This window comes from Pleurodeles waltl, chromosome 2_2 (genome assembly GCF_031143425.1).
Source record: "Pleurodeles waltl isolate 20211129_DDA chromosome 2_2, aPleWal1.hap1.20221129, whole genome shotgun sequence".
In the NCBI taxonomy this organism is placed as follows: Eukaryota; Metazoa; Chordata; class Amphibia; order Caudata; family Salamandridae; genus Pleurodeles; species Pleurodeles waltl.
In genome coordinates, this window is record NC_090439.1 from 1,132,071,066 (window position 1) to 1,132,086,338 (window position 15,273).

Consider the following 15,273-nt stretch of genomic DNA (forward strand, 5'->3'; position numbering starts at 1 on the left):
GCTGTCGCTGCTGCAGCCTCAGCCTGGCATCCTCCAGTCTCAGTTTTCTCAGCTCTCTATCTATAGAGTCATCCTCTAGAGTTGTGCAGTGGGATCCTTCAAATACTGAAGTGATGTGAGAATGAGGAGAGGTGGATCTATTCTTAGGTTTAGTGAACCTTTCACTTGCCCTCTGGGTGTGAAAGGAGCCCTACCAGTGTGACTTCCCTTCCCACTACCAGCTATGCTAGTTGGTCTACTAGGAATGTTGTGATCCTTTGAGGAACCCTCCTCCAGGCCTAGAGTGCCTTTCTCTACCTCAGTGGGGTCAGGATCTTCTCTCTCCTCCTCCTTCTCCTTGCCACCAGCTTGATCCTGGTCATCCTAGAGGAGGAGGCCTAAGAGAAGACTCTTATCAGGGTTCCTCCCCATGGCTAGCTTCCACTCTGCACACAGTCTCTTCAATTGCTTGAAGGTCAGGTTCTCATAGGGAGCCTCCATGACCTCAGAGCTATGTCCAGCTGCAGTAACGGTGTTTGTTATGATAGTGTAGGGTGTACCTAACCAACCTAACTCCTAGTCTCTCTGAAAGAGGTTAAGAGCAAGGGCTATGCCTGTACCCTAGCTTACCTAAACTTTAGAGACTAGCTTTCTGCACTAGGTACCATGTATACCCCCAGGTAAAGAGTGGTATTTCCTTTGGAAAGCACCAGGTGACAGAGTGATAAGGCAATTGCAAGTATTTATCCCAATGCTGCACCACCAATGTAGGAGGCTAGCCTGGTGTGTGATGGGTACCTATGGTACTTACACTTTATACCAGATCCAGGTATCCCTTATTACTGTAGAGTAGTTAGTGTCTAGAAGCCCGGCTTTCTAGCAGTAACTGTGGTTGAGCAGCCAAGACTTATCTAGGAGACATGCAAAGCTCATGCAGTACCACTGTAGTCACACTTAGTGCTTATACACATGAAAAAAAAAATCAGGCCCTCATTACAACCCTGGCGGTCGGTGTTAAAACGGCAGTAAGACCACCAACAGGCCGACGGTAAAAAAAATGAGATCACGACCACGGCGGAAACCGCCAACATAGACAGCCACTTTAACACTTCGACTGCCATGGCGGTGGCAACAAACACAGCGGCGGTCACACCAACAGACAGGTGGAAGACAATGTACCGCCCACACTATTATGAGAGGCCAATCCGCCGGCTTTTCCAGGGCGGTACCAACGCCATCAAAAGCATGGCGGAAACAGTACATCGAAGGGAAACCACTCACCTTTCGACACTCCATGAAGAACCAGGACGCCATAGATCCCGAATTGCAGATCCTCCCCATGTTGGTGTATCTCCTCATACACCAGGAAGTAGAAAGAAGACGGTGGCGACAATGGTGAGTACTGCACTTAACACACAGTTAAGGGGAGGGGGAAAAGAGAGTGACACACACACGCAGCATGCAACACCCCCACCCCACCCTCACCCACAACAACATACACACAAACACATCCAATAACAATACTGATACATCCCATCACCCACTGGAAGAACGCAAGGACAAAAGGAAATTAGTATAACTAGTGTTATATTGGAACATTCAGATATGGCAAGAGAAAATCAAATAATCAGTATATACAAAAGTTCACATTATATACACAAGGCCGTGCACTGTCCCTTGTAAATGTCTGTGGACCAGTGGTCCAAAAAAGCATAGGCGAAGCCCAAACATGACACCTGCCTCAAAATGGAGAGAACACTGCAGGGGCATCAGGTCGACAAAAACACAGGCACCTCAGGGGAAAGGGGAGGGGGGCACCTCAGCCAGAAGGTGGTACGACGCCACTGCCCCTCGAGGGGCCTCCATGCCCACTGCTTGGTCCTTGGATTGCAAAGCCACAGTCTCTTAAGTTGGTGGTTTGCCCACTGCTTGGTCCTGGGGAGTGCAAAGCCACAGTCACTCAAGTGGGTGGGTTGCCCACTGCTTGGTCCTCAGGAGTGCAAAGCCACAGTCTCACAAGTTGGTGGTTTGCCCACTGCTTGGTCCTGGGGAGTACAACGCCACAGTCTCTCAAGTGGGTGGTTTGCCCACTGCTTGGTCCTGGGGAGTGCAAAGCCACAGTCTCTCAAGTCGGTGGGTTGCCCACTGCTTGGTCCTGGGGAGTGCAAAGTCAAAGTCTCTCTAGTGGGTGGTTTGCCCACTGCTTGCTCTTGGGGAGTGCAAAGCCACAGTCTCCCAAGTCGGTGACATGTTCCATTGGTTCTGGAGGGGGCATTGTGCCCAGAGTGCTTGATCCTGCCAAGGATAGGGGGAGTGGATGCATCTCTCCACTGGTTCTGGAGGGGGCATTGTGCCCAGAGTGCTTGATCCTGCCAAGGATAGGGGGAGTGGATGCATCTCTCCACCTGTTCTGGAGGGGACATTGTGCCCAGAGTGCTTGATCCTGCCAAGGATAGGGGGAGTGGATGCATCTCTCCACTGGTTCTGAAGGGGGCATTGTGGCAGTGATGCTGCACCTGGGGTGTGGCAGTTAACCTCCTGTCACCTGGGTGTCTGAGCCACTGGATGTACATGGAACAGGTAGCATGATACTCCATGGAGGCAGAGCCACACTCCATCGTGCCACAACTTAGGCTGCCAACTGCTGGTCGTGCCAGTGCTGGTGGTGGTGCCTCAAGTGGCGTGTCCAGGGTCCAGGACGCCACCTGCAGCCTCGGTCGGCTGCCCACTGGTGATGCTGCTGATGTCCGATATAGTGGTACCGGCTGGGTACGTGGCGGTGCAGATGGTGGTGCAGGTGGTGGTGGCTGCGGCTGTGGCTGCGATGGTGGCTGCGGCAGAGATGCTGCCTGTGCTGGCCGTGGTGCAGGTGTCTGTTGTGGTGGAGGGAGACATCATACCGTCTACGGAAGCCTCGGATGGCTGATCTTTGGGGAGGATGCTGCAGACTGATGTTGTGGCAGCAGCGGTGCAGGTGGTGGTGCTGGTGGCGGTGCAGGTGGCGGTCGTTGTGGCAGTGGTGACTGTGGTACAGGTCGCTGGCATCCCCGAGGAAATGGTGGTCACCAGCTCCTCACCAGGAGGCCTCATGCCCTGAGGTGACTTGCCCTTTGTCTTGTGTCCCTTCCCCACCTTGGCAGTCGCTACTGGGACCTTGGCACTGTCCTCTTAGTGTTTGGGTGAGGCCTTGCTGGGTGGGTGGTACGACTTTCCCCTGCTGGAAGCCGGCCACTTTTTGACCTTGGCAGGTGGCGGAATCGGGTGGTCCTTCACATCTGTAGGTGGCACACTGGCAGCTCTGACGGGTGCCCCCTTCAATCCACCCGGACTTGCACGGCTCACAGAAGACGCAGATGTGGTGTCTGAGGTGCTGGGCTGGGATCTAGACATCTTGGCCCTAGGGGACGGACGGGGGGGAGGTGTTGGGAAGAGGTTAAAATTAGCTAGGAAAAGGTTTTTAGACACACTAGGATGGGAAGATGGAGGGGTTGTGGGAGTGGAGGAAGAGGTAGTGGTTGTGGGAGGTGTACGTCGGCTTAGTTTGGGTGAAGGTGCATGGGCTGGAGGCTGTTGTGAGATGGATGGCTGTTGAGTGGGTGTGTGCCTGCGTTTGTGTACTTTGGGAGGAGGGCTCACAGACACACTGGGAGAGGACACAGGGGACGTCTGAATAATAGTGGGGGTTGTGATTGCATGTGAGCGGTGTGTTGTGATGGGCGTGCTGGTGATGGAGGCAGTGGCTGATGATGTAGTGCTTGCAGGTGTGAGTGGAGACAAGACTGGGAGGGAGGTGGAGGACGTGGAGGAGGGGGACACAGTGGAGGAAGTGGATGTTGGTATGAGTGCATGAGTATGGTGCTTGTGTGAGTGCCTGTGTGATGTGTGGTGCTTATGTTTTCCTGAGCCACTTTTGTCTGTTGATGGGTGTGCATGCTGGTCTGAAGGTGTGCTTGAGATAGGCTGAGGCAGAGGGGATTGGGTCGGGGTAGTGGAAGTTGAAGGGGGGAGGCTGGACACAGGGACAATGGCTGCCATCAGTGCTGAGGCCAGAGTCTGAAATTCTCTCTGTTGGGCCGCCACACCATAATGAATGCCCTCCAGGTATGCATTTGTTTGCTGCAAATGTCTCTCAACACCCTGGATGGCATTCAGAATGGTTGACTGCCCAACAGTGAGGGATCTCAGGAGGTCAATAGCCTCCTCAATGAGGGCAGCAGGGCTGAGGTGCCTGGGGCGAAGGAGATGCCCACCCTCCTGGGTGAGTGGGCACGGGAAACACGCTGAGGGGCTGCTGGGAGGGCGGTGCTGGTAGGGGGGGTGGCGGCTGTACCTGTAGTTGGGGTGGGCACAGAGGTGTCCGCCACCAGCAGGGAGCTTCCATCAGAGGAGGAGTCGCTGTCGCTGGTATCCCCTCCTGTCCCCGTCGTGGAGCTCCCCTCACCCTCCGTCCCACTGGGGCCTTCACCCTCCGTGGATTCACCCTCATGGGCCATGTGGGATGCAGCTCCCTCCGTTGCCGGTGCCTCTGCTCCTCCGCCAGATGATGCTAATGCACACAAGGACAGGGTGACAAAACAAGAAGGGGGGGAAGACAGAGGACACACATGGTCAATGCCAGCAACACCACTACCGTTGGCGGACACAACACACACTGAGCTACCCTATGCACTAGGCCTTGCCCAACCAGTCACTATGGTAGTCACCAGCCCATGGGGTACAATGCCTAACGCCAGCACATGCACACCTGACACCCAGAGGACCCTGCACACTAGTAGCTGCCCAATCGTACCATTGGGGTAGGGGTGCTTCTGAGCCTGCAAACAAGGGACATACCCTGGCATGACCACCCTGCCCTAGGGGCACCCACAGCCCACAACCCCCACCCAGATACTTCCTAAACCGCACAGAGTCAGCTTTATGACACTGTACTCACCCCCGTGTGGCTGCTGTGCTGCCCTCAAGTGCCCATCCAACTCCGGATAGGCCACCGCCAGGATGCAGAACATCAGGGGGGTCATGGTGCGACGGGCACCCCTTCCACGTTGGGAGGCCAGCCCCAGCTGGGCCTCCGCCGTCTTCTTGCTCCAGCAGCATAGGTCCTCCCATCTCTTGCAGCAGTGGATGCTCTGTCTGTGATAGACCCCAAGGTCCGCACTTCCTTGGCGATGGCACGCCAAATACCCTTCTTCTGGTGGGCGCTGATGTAGAGGGAAAGTACAGGAGGAAAGGAAATTACTCACCCGTCCAGACCGTCATACTCATTGTCCACCAATTCCCACCCATGCCCTGACACACATACACTGACCATCCTCACATGCAGCATGCAGCCCACCCGCCAACATGTGCCTTACATACACACCACTCCAAACAGGCATCGCTCACGCATCATGCTCACAGTGTACTCACCTGTTTGTCTGGAGGACTGTAGAGTAACGTGTACTGGGGGAGGACCCCATCCACCAGTTTGTCCAACTTCTCCACAGTGAAGGCAGGCTCCCTTTCCCCAGACACTGTAGCCATTGTCGCTTCCAGACACGGGTCACAGCAGCACTTGCAGTGTAGGTCCTCTCCTGTTGATGGTCAGGTATCAAGTGAGTGAACAGATAGAAAATGGTGGTCACGTCCGCGGCGGTGCGTACCGACGCCGCCGGCGAACATCACCATTGGCTCCTGGAACCCATAGGGCCCAATGATAACCAATGCTGAGTTGCGCGGTGGTCTTCGACCGCCTACCGCGACGCTGCACAACGTCAGCACAGTTACCTAATTACCCCTTGTCCCTCCTCACAAGTCAGGCAGCCGCCATTTCAGGTGTGCACATGGCATGGCACCTAACTGCGTCACAGCACATGTTGGCACATATGGACATGCACATGGACGATTTCACACACGGATTGTCTAACACGACTTCAGACACAGTTGTGCTACCTATGGGGTAAATGACCCTCTGCTCATTGTTCCCATCCATAGGCTACAACCGCTGGGGGAGATGATGAGATGGCGGCATCCTCCGGTGTACAGACCCCTGGTTTGGCTAGTGTCAGGGGCCCTTTGTTGAGCCACTGCCTCCCTCATGGTCTTGCCCATATCAGCCAGCACCCCTGCTATGGTGACCAGGATGGTGTATATTTTGGTGAAGTCCTCCCTGATACCCATGCACTGTCCCTCCTGCAGCCGCTGGGTCTCCTGCAACTTGGCCAGTACCGTGCCCATGGTCTCCTGGGAATGGTGGTATGCTCCCATGATGTTGGAGAGGGCCTCGTGGAGAGTGGGTTCCCTGGGCCTGTCCTCCCCCTGTCGCACAGCAGTCCTCCCAGCTTCCCTGTTGTCCTGTGCCTCTGTCTCCTGAACCGTGTGCCCACTGCCATTGACCCCAAGTCCCTGATCGTCCTGGGTTAGTTGGGTTGCCTGGGGTCCCTGTAGTGGTGGAAACACTGCTGATTGACGTGTTCTGGGGAAAGTGGCATGACCCGCCCGCTGGGTGGGTGCTGTGCTGGTGTTTCCTGATCATAATCTGAGTGTCCTGGACTTGCTGCTTGGGGGATTAGCCCGAAACGACACTGTGTCCAGAACTGCTCCAATGAAAGGGAGCATCTGAGAGGGCGTCAGGTGTGATTTTGGTATGTTTATAATGAACCCTAGCAAATGCAGGAGGTTCGCCATAGTCTGGTGGTAGGAGATGACAGCCTGGGCGAGTCCACCTTCAACAGCCAGTCTTGGAGGTAAGGGAAGACTGAAACCTCTAACCTGCTCTGATGAGCTGCGACCACCACCACCACCCTAGTGAACACCCTGGGGAGCTGGTCAGACCAAATGATAGCACAGTGAACTGAAAGTGTTTGTGGTGTACCTTGAACTGCATGTAAGGTCTGTGGGCAGACAGGATGGGGATGTGAAAGTACATATCCTGCAAGTACAATGCTACCAGTCAGTCTATTTGGTCTAGGCAAAACACGACCTGAGCCAAAGTGAGCATCATGAACGTCTCCTTTTTTAGGAGAATGACGGTCCAGAGGTCAAGAATAGGGTGAAGGTCCTTGTTCTTTTTGGATATCAGAAAGTAGTGGGAATAAGAACCACAGCATACTTTTGATATAGCTCCCTTGGCCATGAGCACTGTAACTTACTCTCAGAGCAGAGTCATATGATCCTTCACCAGCTGTTCTTGTGTTGACACTATTGGGGGAGGAAAGATATGGAAAGGCAGGGCGTAGCCCTTCTGAGTGATCTACAGAACCCATGCGTCTCCTGTAATGGACTGCAAGTGCAGGAGATGATGTTGAATTCCCTCTCCAACTGGATAACTATGGCTCTGCATACTCATAACTAGGAGGGCTTGGAGACTGCAGCTGCTGGGAGGTGGACGATTTCTGGCTTCCAGACCCTCTAGTTCCGAAGGTGCTGAGCCCACATCCTCACATAGCCTGGGGTGCTTGAATAAGACAGTGGCTGGCATAGGGCTGGTGTGGTGGCACGCCCCTTCCATAGCCACAAAAGGGGCAGAAGGCAGATGGTAGATGGGGGTTGCTGAGAGGCCCAAGCACTTGGCCGTAGCCCAAGACTACTTAAAGCACTCCAGCGCCAAGTCTGCCTTCTCACCAAACAAGCAAGTTCCATTGAAGTGCATGTCCATAAAGTTTGCCTGGACATCCCATGAAAAGTCAGATATTCTCAGCCACGAGTGGTGCCATAGGGCCACTGTTGATGAAACTGCTCTGCTCAGTGAGTCAGTCGTATCGAGGCCACACCTAACTGTGAACTTTGCTGCATGCCTCCCATCTTTCACTGCTTGGAAGAGGATGGCCTTGGCCTCCTACGGTACCTGTGGCAGCACTTGTGCAACTGTATCCTATAAGCACAAGGTGTTTACCGATGAGGTTTAGACTACCAAGTTTTCAGGGGTGAGCATTGGCTGAGGAAACAAAGGTCACCCAGTGCAGAGAGATGATTGCTCTAACTGTTGTTATAAAGGGTCCAGTGACCCTTCCCATTCTTCCCCCATGCCTGACCATTGAAAATAATGCTCAGGCAATGATCTGTCATCCATGGGTGCTGTTGGTGCCGGAATTGGCATTGTGCGATGCCGTTCAGACTCTAGATAGTCTGGTATCAGAATGAAGCTGGCACCGATGGCGCTGGGAGCATTAGCATCGGGATCAGCGCCGGAGAAGGTTGCGTGGGTACGACCCGCGCTGAACCGGATTTGGATCCATGAGACCCCATGGGAGCCAATGCTGAAGCCATTGGTGCGTAACCTGATGGGGCTTCTTCCGACCCCGCAGGGCCCAAAGGGATACAGCTCTAATATGTGCCACATTGCCTCATAGAACTCTTTCATTTGAGCGAGGGTCACTTCCGCTCTCAGAAATGGAGGGGAATTGGAGGGCACTGAGTTGGACTTGCCAAAGGCTTAACAGAACCATGCCTCGAACACAGATGTTCTTTGCTCATCGTGTCAGCCGACAGGCGAGGTGAAGTAGAAGTCAGCTTGGAGTTCTTCATTTTGTGCCTCTTCCCTGAGTGTTCCGAGGACCTCGATTTAGATGAAGAAGACTTGGGGCTCCTGGAGCGGTACTGCAACCTCCTCCACGAACCTGCCCTCCGAGGAGTCGCACATGCTGATGTCAACTGATGGGCCGCAAGCAGCTTTAGGGACCAATCCTTCAAACCTTTCAGAGCCATTGCCTGGCTGTCCAAGCACAACTTCAAATCATGGTCACACTCAAGACACCAGAGGCAGACAAGGTGAGGGTCCGTAACCGACATGGCATGGTGACAGGCACCATATGGCTGGAATCCTACCTTTCTGGATGACATTCTCAACACACTTCAAGAAAAAACATCAAAAGAAAAGTCGAAAAAAGCCTGTTAAATAATGACAACAGGGTAGCTCTTGCCAGATCTACACGAACTGACAGGAGCCACCCGATGGCATGCACACGGATATTACTCAAGCAAAAGATTCCAGATCTAGTTTGATGCCTGGAGAAATTCAAATGCAAGGAGTGTGCAGCTAGAAGTGTCTATCAGCTTGGAAGGAACTTATAAAGGCCAACTACCAGCTAACTACACCTAATCATATGACTCAGGACACAGGCTTCAGGCACGAAATGGTTGGGACACAAAAATGTCTTTCTAAAAGTGAGATTTTCAAAACTGTGTTTTGACTTTACCATTAAAGAGGATTTTAAATTACAACTCGCTTGAGATCAAATGTGAGAATTCTAATCATTGCCAATCAAACGTTAACACTTATTAAATGTAATAAGGTAACCCTATGTTATCTTATAGGAGAGGTAGGCCTTGCAGTAGAGAAAAACTAATTTAAGAGTTTGTCACTACCAAGACATGTAAAACCTAAAAGTACATCACCAATTTTTTTAATACACTGAACCCTGTACTAATGGCTGTTTAGGGCCTACCTTTAAGGGTTTAGCCTTGGCAAGGGGTCATTATGCCAAGTCGAACTGGCAGTTCAAAACTGCCCACAGGCTGCAATAGCAGGCCGGAAACCTTTCAAGTTGTTACCTAAGACGTGGCACAATAAATACTGCAGGCCCACTAATAGCATTTAATTTACAAGCTCTGGGTTCATATACTACTACTTTACTGGGAACTGAGAAGTAAATCAAATGTACCCGTTGGGTGTAAGCCAAGTTTACCATGTTCAAAGGAATGTGCACAAGCATTTTAGCACTGGTTAGCAGAAGTACAGCGCACAGAGTCCTAAAAGCCAACAAAAATGGGTTCAGGAAACAGGAGGTATGAAGGCAGAAAGTTTGGGGATAACCCCGCAGAGAAGTCCAAGTCCAAAAAATTGCAACAAGTAATGTTATGGCATGCAGATTTTTAACCAGCTGGAACATTCCACATTTCTTTATGTCATACAAATGTGCATCACCATGTGTATCTCCAAGGGAAGGGATTTTTCTCTGTGAGCAAACCTTTATGCCTGCATCATCATTAAATAGGAGAATGCTCCCTCTAAATCCCCATCCAGGATATACATTTGCTCTTGCTTTCAACAAATAAATACAAGTGGTATGTGAATAGCTACACTTAGTGCCCGCCTACTGGTACATTGTGCCTCGTCAGAAATACACAGTCCTCAATTCCAACCCAAACTCTGAACTTCCAAATGCAGCAAATCCCCCATACAGATGAGGTCTCCAGAATTATAGCAGGCTAAGCTGCGATGCTGCTCATACTAAGTTATCCCAGAGTCTTGCCTTGAGTCGAGGCTCCAGTCAGGTTCCCATATGCCCTGAGATCTGCAGATTCCCTACTTTTCTCCTTAGCCGTACAAAGTTGTATAGTCCCAGTGCAGCATCTGTTTGTAGTACCCTTATATATCTCCACGCACTACATTTCTCCACAACTCAACATGTTACCTCACTTTGTTCTTCACAGGACATGAACCTCCCCTTAACCACATCGTATCCAACAGCCAGCTCTCACTTTTACAAGCTTCAGTTTACAGCCTGACACAATTCGCCACAGCTACAGGTTGTTTTCATTACCTTCTTAACCATATCTCTTCAACCTTCCACAGCTCTCTCATAATTCTCATAGGTTTACAGCCCACCTTCATGCCATAGCTATGTTGTGCTGTAATAGCTTCACAGTTGTCCACAGGTATAGCATCTCTCCACAGACACCATGTCTCAACTAAGGTAATACTTACACAAACACACTCTAACATCAAGAGAGTGGCCAGTGACTGACCACAATAAGTATTCGCAAAGCCAATAGGTCTCACGCTATAGGCCTACTGGCTTTGCCAATTGCTTTTAGTGGTGCTGTATAGCATTGGGATGCTTTGCAGAGGCATCAAAAGAAAGGCACTATAGTGGTGACGTCTTTTCACTGATGCACACATGCATCAGAAATCATGTGCTCACCAGTGGAAGGACACAAGTGCCATTTGTTTTTTTCATTTAGTGATCCAAGATTACAGATGCCGTTTTTAGCACAAAGTTGCCAATTAAAAAAGGACCACAGGTGTTGGTGGTGGTGGTGCCCGACAGTGGACGAGTGGATGAAGGGGAACAGTGGGACAGCATGGACAGTGGGTGGGGGGGAAACAAAAGAGGCAGAGAACATCACAGAAGTACACAGGTGAGAGAGAATAACATGGAGTGTGGAGAGGAAGGAGTGAAGCATGTGAACGCGAGACGGCAGCATGGAGAAAGAAGGACACAAAGAAGTAAGAGCAACATTGTGGGGGGGAGAAGCACACAAGAGAAACCGCTAAAAACATATGCACTTGTGGAGTGCTTAAAAAAAAAGAAACAAGAGATATCAGTGAGGAGGGAAAAAAGCAGACAGGTGAGAAAGAACAACAAGAAATGGGGGAACGAAAGACACACCCAAACAAGACAGCTGGAAAACATATGCACTCTTGTGGACTGCTTACAAAATTAAAAAAGTAGTTCCCTTAAGGTGAGCAATGGGAGAACACATAAGGAGGTTATGCTCCATGGGAGGCACAAACACAAGATGAGTAAGGCGAGCCATCTAAAAAGTACTATGCAAATACGAATGAAAATAAAGCCATCCAATGGCAAGCAAGTGTCTAGCTTTTATCCCACTGTAAGATCTTGGTATGCTGACAGTAGGCCTTTTGCAACTTGACATATTGATCTGGCTGGTAGCTTCCACCTAAAAATGCTTGCTCACAGCAAACAAAAACTGACATATACAACAAAGTGAAGGATAGAATGCTTAAATTAATCTCAGCCAATGGTAAATACTCAACACTGCATACCAGTCCATCGTTATTTGTAACACCATGCCACCTAAGTTTGGACCCAGCTCTTGAAAATCAGACTTGACCCTGATCCAATGGGAACAGTCCAGCCCGAACTGCCAGAACAGGTCCTCCATGAACTGGTGCACAAAGCTCTTGAGCCCAGTATGGCTTGGTCCCAGTGGAATTATGGGGGCCCTTCCCTGGCAGTTCAGGCTGGGCTTTTCCCATGGGAGCTAGGCCCAGTTGTCATTCAAGGTAGTGCTTCCTCACCTTTGTGCTGTTGCATGATGTTTAGCCTCAGGCTAAAATGGCTTTTTTAGCGCAGATGCGTGTGAGGATGTCAGCTTCCGGCTCCTCCTACATATGATGCTGCACAATTGTTTACTATTCATTTAGTGCAGTCCTGCTGATTATTACACAGCTTTGCGCTGAATGAAGTTTAGTAAATCCGAGCCATACTTGACTTCTTAAAGAAGGTAGTGGGTGCCCTTTGTTATTCTGTTGAAATATTACAATCAAAAGAAAACCGCAACTAAAACTGCAAATGTAAAAACTGCTCCTTTGTTAAAATACACAAAACTATTAATTTCTCCCATGCCTTACTTTTTCCTTAGAAGTGTAGCTCTTCATACATGACAAAGAGGCTGCGCTTCTCATGGTTCACCCCTTATGAGGACAAGAATGAGGGTTCCACATGAATTCAGATTCACTTCTCATATGTTTATGACCATTTCCAACATTTTGTAATATATTTTAAAATAACATATCCTGCTGTTTTTGTTGCAGAGAGCACACAAATGTTGAGTTCATGTACAATCCTCCTGGGTTGGGGCTGTGGCCAGAGAATAGTCAGCCTGGGAGCCCTGGCTTCATTCTGATGTGCACCTGTCAGGCCAGCCACACTTGGGGATTGTGCTCTCCATACCTGGGTCCACTTGATTTATATAATTGTGCCTCCATTTATGTTCACCACTTGCCACATTATCTTTCATCTGCTGCACAATCTGCAGATGTGAATAAAAACTGCCTCTAGCTCAAATCCATCAGAATGACCGAAGTGACACACTTTGCCTGCAGTGGCAGGCTCTCTTCAAGGGCTGCCTGGCCTCCCTTCTGTTGCCAATTGCTGCATTTTGGTTTTAAAGTGGTACTAATACGATGAAACGTTTGCCCAAACAGTGTTAACCTGTTTGAAAAACATGATAAAATAAGTAAGTGCACGATTACAAATGTGCCTAAAATATGGAAATGCCTTTTCCTGTCAACCCTCCCATACAATACGACACAATATGATAGAAATATTTTGAAATATTCAAAGAAAAATAAAATACATACATTCAAAGTGTACATTTTAAGCATTTTTTCTTCATTAAATATAGAAAATATTGCAATTAAACATTTTTGATTTGTGCAGGTGAACTCGCTGTGCTCTTAGAATAGATGAATGCTGAGAGGGCAGCGCGCCCATTAAACGACCAGGAAGCCCGAGCCTTCCTCGTTTTTTGTCCCAACACAAGTGCTTCTCTCAAAATGGACCTTATTAGGTGTTTGGGTTTGTTAATTGGAAGCGCAAAAGCAAATCACCAGTCTCAGGATCAACCTCTTTCTGACTGCTGCTGAGGTTTGGGTCCCACGGCTGTTGGCTGGTTCCCCTCTGCTCACCTAGACAAGGTGTTTGTAATCTGTTTCCACCTCCGTCCATCCCCCCGTCTGTGGCAGTCACTGACCTGAGGTCTTCTCAGCAGTGCTAGTTAAATGATCCTTTGTAATGCACGAAAGTACAATTGCACATCTTTCGCTGCCCTTGGCAACACTCTGGCTACCTTTAGTCTCTGCTTGAGAACACTGGACATGAATCTAGAGAAACAGTTCATTTTAAATCAAACTATCTGCCCATCTAAGAAATGCAATAGCAAATATTTCAGTAAAGTAATGTAAACAATAATGAAACTGCACATTATAGTCAAATGCCGCTCAACTATATACATGTTGCCCTTACATGTTGAAAGATAAATAAAGCTAACTCACATTCCATTATATTGTTTTCATTTTTGGATGTTTTAGCTTTACTGAGTACACGACTGGGCTCAGTAAATATCTTTCCACAAATGAAAAAAAAATAGCCATTCACAATAGACTTACAATGTTTGTTGCTTTTCCCATGCTTGGAAGTCAAGTAATTATCTGGTGGTACAGGTTTGAGTGATTCACTTTTTCTTTCTGTATAATAGGAAAGAATCATGAATGTGTTTGCAAAGCACAATTCACAAAATTGTACTAATTGGCCAATGGAATTCATGTTTCACCCAGGCCTACGCCATGTACAATTTGCATTAAGAAAGAAATAGTCCACATGGTAATTCACTTACCAGCTCTTATAAAAATGCATGGTATTTCTTGAAAAAGGCCTTTGATAAGAAGGGGGTGTAAGAGAAACGTTCCACACACTTTATTTCAAATGTGCTGTACATGTCCTACTAACACGTGAAGGGAAAGCAAGAAAATAACCCTAAAAGCTTCAGCTGCGGAGGCCTGGATTCCGGTCACGGAGTGCAAACCCTGATAAACTGCAGACTTTATACAGGGAAAACATTGTTTTAATTGTAAAGTAACTTTTAATAAAACAATGATGTGTGCTTTCATCTTGATGAATTCAAAAATTACGCATTTTGCATTTTAATAGCATGCATGAAATCGCCCAGACCAGAAGTTGTGATCAGGTGCAGGTTTTGTTCGGGCACCTGACTCCCTTCTTGGCTGCTATCAGACCCACCCAGAGTTACCTGTGTAACGGTGTGTTGGCAGCAGCGCCCATCCCCGCACCAAGAAACAAGTCAACTTCAAGGGCTGTCTGCACGCTGATCCGCAGTCCTGCTAATGTGTTTTTTTGCCATGCACATCTGTGTAGTTACATGTCGTGGTTGCACATCCTAAAGTTCTGTCCTGAGTTTCTTCTCAGAGAGATTCCAACGTCTCCAACTAATGTACTGCGAGAAGGGATTTTCTCCCGCAATTGCAGCAGAAACATGGCAGCAAATTCAAATGTGATTCTAATAAGGTGCTGCATGATTTCATATTTTGGTGCAAAATTGTTTTGTCTCCAAGCTCTTTCATGTTTTTATCACATACACTATTCGTAAAGCAGGAGCTGTTAAAAATACGTTGTATCAAACGTAGTTGTTATTTCAATAGGGTGCTCAGAATTTAGACGAATCCTAACGTCTCACACATGCTATTAAGAACGGATGGCTTCAATGCCAAAGTATATATGAAAGGGGAATGAATGTTAGTTAAGGGATGAAGAGATTGATCATACCATAGCACTTTCTTGGATAGTGATACACCTTTTTTAAAATATTTGTATTATCTCCACACCCTGGAGTACTGATGAGATGATGAAGTGCACCATTCCGTGGTGCTCTTCCGGCAATTCTGATATTATCCAAGCCAATGCAATCAAGGTTCCAAGCCTTAGCCTATAGATCAATAGCAGAGCGATAGCCTGCTTCTTAGGTTCCACATTCCAAAGCTGTGGACCTAAT